At 46.7% G+C, this 8,789-nt stretch overlaps 1 non-coding gene across 1 annotated transcript; it reads left to right on the top strand.

Annotated features, from left to right (window-relative positions):
- The first annotated feature begins 206 nt into the window (after window positions 1-206).
- Window positions 207-263, top strand: LOC141109134 (U7 small nuclear RNA). The gene has a single exon (XR_012236146.1). It is a non-coding gene; the product is annotated as a U7 small nuclear RNA (small nuclear RNA).
- Window positions 264-8,789: the final 8,526 nt, after the last annotated feature.

The raw sequence follows: 8,789 nt of genomic DNA, 5'->3' as shown, positions 1-8,789 counted from the left end.
TTAAAAGTCAAAGTCCCGACTAACAGCCGCAGACAATGCATTGCTTTTCAGCTCTTGGCTATTGGTTCACTCCCATCTTACTGATGAACCAATCAGAGAAAGGTTATCTGCATTAATCTGTTATTAGAATAGAGTTTTATTTTCAGTCTCCCCAATGTGCCAGAGCAGAGTGGAAATAGGCTCTTGTGCTGGACGGTTTGGTAAAAGAGTGTTTCAGCTCTTTTTGATATTTGTCTAGAAGGTTCTTATTTACAGGAGCCACCAAACTAAATGTTAAGAACAGAATAAGTCAATTTGCTAATAATCTTGATTAGATGTATGTTTTTTGGGTGTGCTTTTATAGTTGGGTAGTATGTATACAAGGAGAATGTATGTCTATTAAAGTGATTATAAAGGCAGAAGGTTCTTTTTGCAAGGGGGTGCTGATAAGTATTGAGCCTTACCCAGAAAAAAATGAGCTAGGAAGCTGTAAATTGCAAGGTGTACTGGACAATTTGTCTATATTCAATGGTGCAAAAATAAACTATTTATGATTTTAACTTATCTTTCTTTTTCAGGTCCAAAGTGAACATGGCAGCCCCTCCAGAAAAATTCAACGTGGAAGAGCATAGGACCATAATCAAGTTCCTGTTTCTCCAAGGGAAAGATCCATGATGAAATGTCACAAACTTTAGGTGACGGTGGCCCTTCATATGCAACAGTTACACAATGGGTTGTCAATTTTAACCAATTGCAGAAGAGCCACCATCATTCTACGGCGGCAGGTCAGCTCATTCCCGCGAATCGCCGTACCTGTAGGTCAGATCCTTTAAGAGCCATAGCTGCACAGCGGGGGACCCGATGCGCGTGGACAGCAGTTGTGATGTCCGCTGACCACCCGCGATCGAGGGCACGAGAGCCAGAACAGGGATGTGTGTATGTAAATACACAAATCCCCGTTCTGACAGGAGAAACAGACCTGCTGTTCTATCAGGAACCATGAATCAGACTGAGACAGAAGTATAGTTAAAGCACACTTGTTTAATAATAATAATTAAAAGGTAAACAGAGTAAGCGTGGTCAAAACAAGCCAGAGTTAAGTAACTGGACTGGGTAGTCAGCCAAGCCAATGTCAGAGAGCCAGAGATGAACGTAGTAGTACAGCAAGCCGGATCAGGAGCCAGAAGGGACGTCAGCCGAGCAAGTCTTCAACAGGAATGCAGGAGAAAGTCTTTGTGATGTTGACAAAGGCGAAGGCAGAGATCAAGTGAGCTGGATGGCTTTAAGTAGGCAGGACTGACGAGCAGAATCAACAACAGCTGGGTAACTGTGGAGAGAGATAGGAGCTGGCAATTAGCCGAAAGCTGAGCGGCCAGCTCAGAGAAGGAAGGGCTGTATCAGGGTACTCACCGAAGCCGAGATGCTGGGAGTGGCTTCCCTTGCAGCTAAGCGCACTATACCCCTGGAGATGGTACAGAGGGTATAGGGCACAGAGAGGCAGGGGTCGCCAGCAGGTAGATAACTCTTGAGAGGTGGACTCCTGCAGCGTGGAGATGAGAGCAGCAATGAATCTGGCCCTGGAACTGTAGAAGAAGACCCAGCTGGGGTTCTAGCCCGCAAACACAATGGGAGCTGAGCAGAGTGCAGGAGATTAGGCACGGAGAACCCAGTAATAGAAAGTCTGTGGTGCAGGCCGGGAACATACACTGGAAGCAAGTGGATAAGAAAGTCCTTTACACAGGCCGAGGGTCAAACACAGCAGACAGTAATCGGAGAAATCCTTAAGGCGAGCCGGAGGTGGTGCACTGGAGATGTCAGCAGAGGAGTCCGTTAGACAAGCCACAGGAAGGCAGGAGAATCCAAAGACAGGCCGAGGGTCAAACACAGGAAGCAGATGATAGAGAAGTCCTTTAAACAAGCCGAGGTCAAACACTGGAGAGAAGCAAGGTAGGTCAGGTCAATCCGGGTCACAACAGGAAAATATAAGTAGCAGGAATCAGGAACGGAACACAGGAAGCTGAAAGACAAACCAGCAATTAAACAGGGAACAGATCAGTCTTTATATAGGCCAGCAAGGGGGTGTAACGCTGATGTGCGAACATTCGTTCGCCATTACGCCATTGCGTCGTGTCGTGAACCCGTGTGTGCCGCTATATCACTAACCCACATGCGCCGAAGCACGGCTCCGCCGCGCAGATGCACAGGAACTTTCCGATATTGGCAAGCTCTTTTTCTGTTACTTCTCTGACAGTGCCCCCCCCAAGGGGCAGCCTCTGGATGCCCAATCTGGCCAGTACTCCTGGATATTTCTTGTGAAACGCTTGTATTAAACGTGGGGCATGTATATTGGAGGAAGGTTCCCAAGAATTATCTTCTGGGGGGTACCCCTTCCACTTGACCAAGTACTGGACATGACCCCCCCCTTCTACAGTCCATTATAGCTTCCACCTCAAATTCATCTTCGCCTTCAATATTGATCGGAGGAGGTGGCATCCACTTCCAACACATAGGGAAAAGCGGGGTCTGGATGTAGTAGTACCGGGGCAGACGTAAATAGATCCTTAAGCTTATTAAATGCTTCCTGAGCTTCTGGAGACCACTGGAATCGGCTTTGCTGGCGAGTCAATTGGGTTATGGGTGAAATGATTGATGAGAATCCTTTTATAAACCTGCGATAAAAGTTGTCAAAGCCCACAAATCGTTGAACCCCCTTTTTATCTGTAGGAGCTGGCCATTCTTGGATAGACTTCACCTTCTGAGGGTCCATTGCGACCCCTTCAGTGGAGATAGTGAACCCTAAGAATCGGACTACCGTTCTTTCAAATTCACATTTCTCCTCTTTTAGATAAAGTCCGTGTTTCCTGAGAATCATGAGTACCTTCTTTACATGGACTTGATGCAGCTCAGTGGTGGTAGAAAAAATCAAAATATCGTCAAGGTAAACGATCACAAAGTTGTCTAAGTATTCTCGAAAAATATCATTCACTAGATGTTGGAATGTAGCTGGGGTGTTGCATAGCCCGAATGGCATCACTAGATACTCGAAATGTCCGAATCTAGACCTAAAAGCCGTCTTCCACTCATCCCCCGGGCGTATCCGAACCAGGTTGTAGGCGCCCCTTAGGTCAAGTTTAGAGAAGATTCGTGTGGTTCGGAACCATTGGAACAGTTCTGGGATAAGGGGAAGCGGATAGCGGTTTTTGATGGTGATCTTGTTGAGTTCCCTGTAGTCCACACACGGTCTTAGAGTGCCATCTTTTTTTTCAACAAAGAAAATTCCTGCTCCAGCCGGAGAGGAAGAAGGACGAATGAATCCTTTTTCAAGGTTTTCATTGATGTAGGACCAAAGAGCCTCCAACTCCTTTTCTGATAGATGGAATATACGACCAAAGGGGATCTCAGAGCCAGGTAAAAGGTCAATGGGACAGTCGTATGGTCGATGAGGAGGCAAACTGTCAGCTTTCTTTTTATCAAAAATGTCCATAAATTCATGGTAGGCTGCAGGGACGTGCTGAAGATGGTCGGGAACTGGCTGCATGGTCAGGCAGGAAGCTGTGCAGACGGAACCAGAGGTAAAGCAATGCTGGGAGCAGTAGGCTGAAGAAAAGGAGATTTCCTTCCTACTCCAATTAATATGGGGGTCGTGAGCTTGCAACCATGGAAGTCCCAGGATGATAGGGAACATGGGCGAGCATATGATGTCAAAGCATAGAAATTCTTGATGTCCTGAATCTGTAATGGTGAGAGTGGGTTTAGTCTCTTGGGTAACAGGTCCTGAACAGGGGGAAGATCCATCGGCCAGGTGGATTTGCAGACTTTGTCTTTTATTTTGCAGAGGGATGCGTAAGCTCCGAGCTAGAGATGTATCCAGGAAGCAGCTGCAGGCACCAGAATCAATAATGGCTGGTAGCCGGATCTCCTCGCCTGCCACCTGTAGGGAGACAGGAAGGACAAGGTGAGTTGAACTTGGACCAGTTACCTGAAAGTTCATAACTGTTTGTGGATGAGACTTACTAGGTCTTATAGGACAATTGCGCAAGAAGTGGCCTGCCCCTCCACAGTACAGGCATAGGTTGGCTTCCCGCCGGCGTTGCTTCTCATCAGGCGTGAGTGGAGCCCAGGACAGGCCCAGTTGCATTGGCTCACTTTCCAGAGTAGAGGAAGAAGGGACTGCAAGAGGATGGTGAGCCGTAGGGACCCTGGGTAGCATCCACGTAGGCCGGGGAGATTGAAAACGTTCAGAACATCGTTCCCGTAGACGTCTATCTAGTTTTATGGCTAGCTGGATCAACTCCTCCAGGGTAGAAGGAGAATCAATGCGTGCCAATTCATCCTTAAGAGTCTCCGAGAGCCCCTGGCGGTACTGGTATTTGAGAGCCGCCTCATTCCATCCAGTGTCCCCAGACCATTCTTGGAATTCGACCGTATAGTCCTCCACTGGTCTCTTCCCTTGGACTAAGGTATGCAAGATGGTCTCAGCCGTGGCTGTGCGTTGGGGTCGTCATATAACTTTCCCATGGATTCAAAGAAGGTTTCCACAGAGTTTATTAAGGGGCTCTTTTGTTTCAGGAGGTTGTGGGCCCAGGCTTGGGGTTCTTCGGACAACAAAGAAATAATGAACCCTACTTTTACTGTTTCAGAACTGAAAGTCTTAGGTTGAAGAGCCAGGTACAACAAGCAGGCGTTCTTAAATGCTCTAAACCTTTTCCGATTTCCGGAAAATCGTTCGGGTGTAGCCACCCTGGGCTTTGGAAGAGTCATAACAACTGCAGGAGCTGTGCTGGAGTGATCTTGTGAAGAGCTGGCTCCACTGGAGAATGCGGAGGCTGCGTCCACAGGAGATAACGTTAAGTGCTGGAGACGACCTTCAAGTTGGAAATAGCCATCTTGTAACCTCTGGACTGCTTGCGTAAGAGCTGTTACCTGCTGGCACAGAGCCTCAAGAGGGGAACCCGCTCTGTCGGCCTCAGACATGGCTGGTTTGTACTATCAGGGTACTCACTGAACCTGAGATGCTAGGAGTGGTTTCTCTTGCAGCTAAGCGCACTATACCCCTGCAGATGGTACAGAGGGTATAGGGCACAAAGAGGCACGGGTTGCCAGCAGGTAGATAACTTTTGAGAGGTGGACTCCTGCAGCGTGGAGACGAGAGCAGCAATGAATCTGGCCCTGGAACTGGAGAAGACCTGGCTGGGGTTCTAGCCTGCAAACACAATGGGAGCTGAGCAGAGTGCACGAGATTAGGCACGGAGAACCCAGTAATAGGAAGTCTGTGGTGCAGGCCGGGAACATACACTGGAAGCAAGAGGATAAGGAAGTCCTTTACACAGGCCGAGGGTCAAACACAGCAGACAGTAATCGGAGAAATCCTGAAGGCGAGCCGGAGGTGGTGCACTGAAGATGTCAGCAGAGGAGTCCATTAGACAAGCCGGGGTCATACACAGGAAGGCAGGAGAATCCAAAGACAGGCCGAGGGTCAAACACAGGAAGCAGATGATAGAGAAGTCCTTTAAACAAGCCGAGGTCAAACACTGGAGGGAAGCAAGGTAGGTTAGGTCAATCAGGGTCACAACAGGCAAATATAAGTAGCAGGAATCAGGAACGGAACACAGGAAGCTGAAAGACAAACCAGCAATTAAACAGGGAACAGATCTGTCTTTATATAGGCCAGCAAGGGGGTGTAACTCTGCTGTGCGAACGTTTGTTCGCCATTACGCCATTGCGTCATGTCATGAACGCCATTGCGTCGTGTCATGAACCCGTGTGTGCCGCTACATCGCTAACCCGCATGCGCTGAAGCGCGGCTCTGCCGCGCAGACGGACGGAACTTTCCAATATTGGCAAGCTCTTTTTCTGTTACTTCTCTGACAGGCTGAGCCCAGCCCAGACAATATCCCCTCCTCAACGACCCCTTCACCTCGGGGGACCACCAGGCTTGAGGGGAAAACATCTATGGAAATCAGAGGACAGGGGCATGTACATCCGAGGATGAGGTAAAAACAAAAATTGCGCTTACACTAATATATATAAGCAGCGACTAAAAAGTAGTAAACCATAAATCATATATAAAATAAAAAAGTTGCGCTAAAAACTGGAGGTGACAAACAAATGCCTAAAAAACTACATAAAGATATGAAGGTAAATAGTGATCATTAGGTAGATGAGTTTCATAAGAGTGCTGAGCAATGTAAAAACATACTTCAAAAATAAATGCTGTTGATTAAATGGGACACAGAAATCATTGACTATGTCCGTGTGAAAAGATCAATTGCATGACCCAATCGGTGACAGGTGAATATCTCAAATAACTGAAGGGATAATAATGTGACAAATCTGTGACTAAAAAACTGAACCGTGATGAATAAAGAAAAAATGTAAATAAATAAAGAAAAAGACAATAAACCCAAAATAAGTCCGTGACTCAACAAAAACAATAATAATAGAAGTCCATCCGTGCTGAATTGATATGCAAAGAAAATAACTTGTCTCCCAGTGCTCTGTGAAATAATGTACCAAAATCTTGCTGTGGTAAAAATTAGAGTGCGTAGACAGACCTCCAACTCTTGGAAAAATTGCTGCCTCTTACCAGACAAAAATGGTCTCTTAATTACAGGAGACCCAGGGAGCGGATGGCTGCAACCCCAGCCAGGGATCTTAAAGGCAGGCACTCAGCGTCCAGATCCAGGGACTCTCTCCCACCAGCCTCCGCAAATAAGGAAATGTCACCATGCAAAAAACAAAAGCGCTCCACATAGCATAAAACCAGCGTTTTATTGAATATAAAAATTAAAGGTTGCACTTACAGAAGTATAGAAGTTAAACACATAAGAAAAAGCCGGCCGGCTCCAAGGTAACCCGTGTCTTCCGGGTGTATGAATCGCGGTGTCGTCGGGACGTAGCTCCTCCTCCCTACGCCGTTTCGTCACAACAGGACGTGGCCACTGGGAGACAAGTTATTTTCTTTGCATATCAATTCAGCACGGATGGACTTCTATTATTATTGTTTTTGTTGAGTCACGGACTTATTTTGGGTTTATTGTCTTTTTCTTTATTTATTTACATTTTTTCTTTATTCATCACGGTTCAGTTTTTTAGTCACAGATTTGTCACATTATTATCCCTTCAGTTATTTGAGATATTCACCTGTCACCGATTGGGTCATGCAATTGATCTTTTCACACGGACATAGTCAATGATTTCTGTGTCCCATTTAATCAACAGCATTTATTTTTGAAGTGTGTTTTTACATTGCTCAGCACTCTTATGAAACTCATCTACCTAATGATCACTATTTATCTTCATATCTTTATGTAGTTTTTTAGGCATTTGTTTGTCACCTCCAGTTTTTAGCGCGACTTTTTTATTTTACATCCGAGGATGAGACCCAGTAGCGTTCCTCCAGACTGTACCCTTTCCAATGCTCCAGGTAATGTATGCGCCCACGGAACCTACGGGAGTCAACAATGGATTGTACTTCATACTCCTCATGGTTCTGAACCTGTACAGTGTGAGGACATGGCACCGAGGTGGTAAAACGGTTGCAGACCAAAGGTTTTAATAAGGAGACATGAAATACATTCGAAATACGAATATTAGAAGGAAGGTCTAATGTGTAAGCCACTGGGTTAATCCTGTGAAGAATACGGAAGGGCCCAATAAACCGAGGTGTGAACTTCAGTGAGGGAACATGAAGTCGGAGGTTGCGAGATGACAGCCAGACCCTGTCCCCAACCTGGTAGGAAGGCGCAGGCAGGCGTCTGCGGTCAGCATTGAGTCTGTACATATCATTAGCATTATGCAAAGCCTCCTGGACTTGTGCCCAAGTGGAACAAAGACCAGGGAGATGCTCCTCCAATGCAGGAATACTCTGCGGAACAAACGAGTCAGGCAACATGGAAGGTTGGAAACCATAATTCGCCATAAACCGGGACATTCGGGAAGCAGAATTCAAGGCACTGTTGTGAGCAAACTCTGCCTATGGTAATAGGTCTGACCAGTTGTTATGATGGTCAGAAATATAGCAACGTAGGAATTGCTCCAAGGACTGATTGGCTCATTCTACAGCCTCATTAGACTGCGGGTGATACGCAGAGGAGAAAGCAAGCTGAATTCCCAACTGTGCACAATAGGCTCGCCAGAACTGGGAGACAAACTGACTACCCCTGTCTGATACAATCACCTTGGGTAGCCCATGTAAGCGAAAGATCTCCCAAGCAAAAATGGAAGCCAGTTCCTTAGAAGTGGGCAACTTCTTAAGTGTAATACAATGATACATCTTTGAGAACCGGTCAACCACCATAAAGATAACAGTGTTGCCTTGGGAGTTGGGTAACTCCACAATGAAATCCATAGACAGGTGGGTCCAGGGCCTCTCTCCATTGGGTATGGGTTGTAGGAGGCCCACTGGAAGGTGTTGTGGAGTCTTACTCTGAGCACACACGGAACAGGCAGCTACGAAGGCAGTTACATCAGCCCGTAGACTAGGCCACCAGAATTGTTGGGAAATGGCCCAAACGAGTTGATTCTTCCCAGGGTGGCCAGCTGCCTTGGGAGAATGTTAAGTCTGGAGCATGGCAGTATGGAGACTCTCCGGGACAAAGCAGTGATCACAAGGTTTCTCAGGAGGAGCATGGACCTGAGCAGCAAGAATTTTGTCACCCAAAGGAGAAGTAAGACTGGTGCGAACTGTAGCCAGAATACGATCAGGAGGAATCCTAGGAACCGGAACCGACTCCAACTTGGAAGTGGAGGAAAATTGTCGTGACAAGGCATCAGCCCTTACATTCTTAGTACCAGGTAAGAATGAGACA

Source organism: Aquarana catesbeiana, linkage group LG09 (genome assembly GCF_042186555.1).
Source record: "Aquarana catesbeiana isolate 2022-GZ linkage group LG09, ASM4218655v1, whole genome shotgun sequence".
Classification (NCBI taxonomy): domain Eukaryota; kingdom Metazoa; phylum Chordata; class Amphibia; order Anura; family Ranidae; genus Aquarana; species Aquarana catesbeiana.
This window is presented reverse-complemented; position numbering and strand designations above follow the sequence as displayed.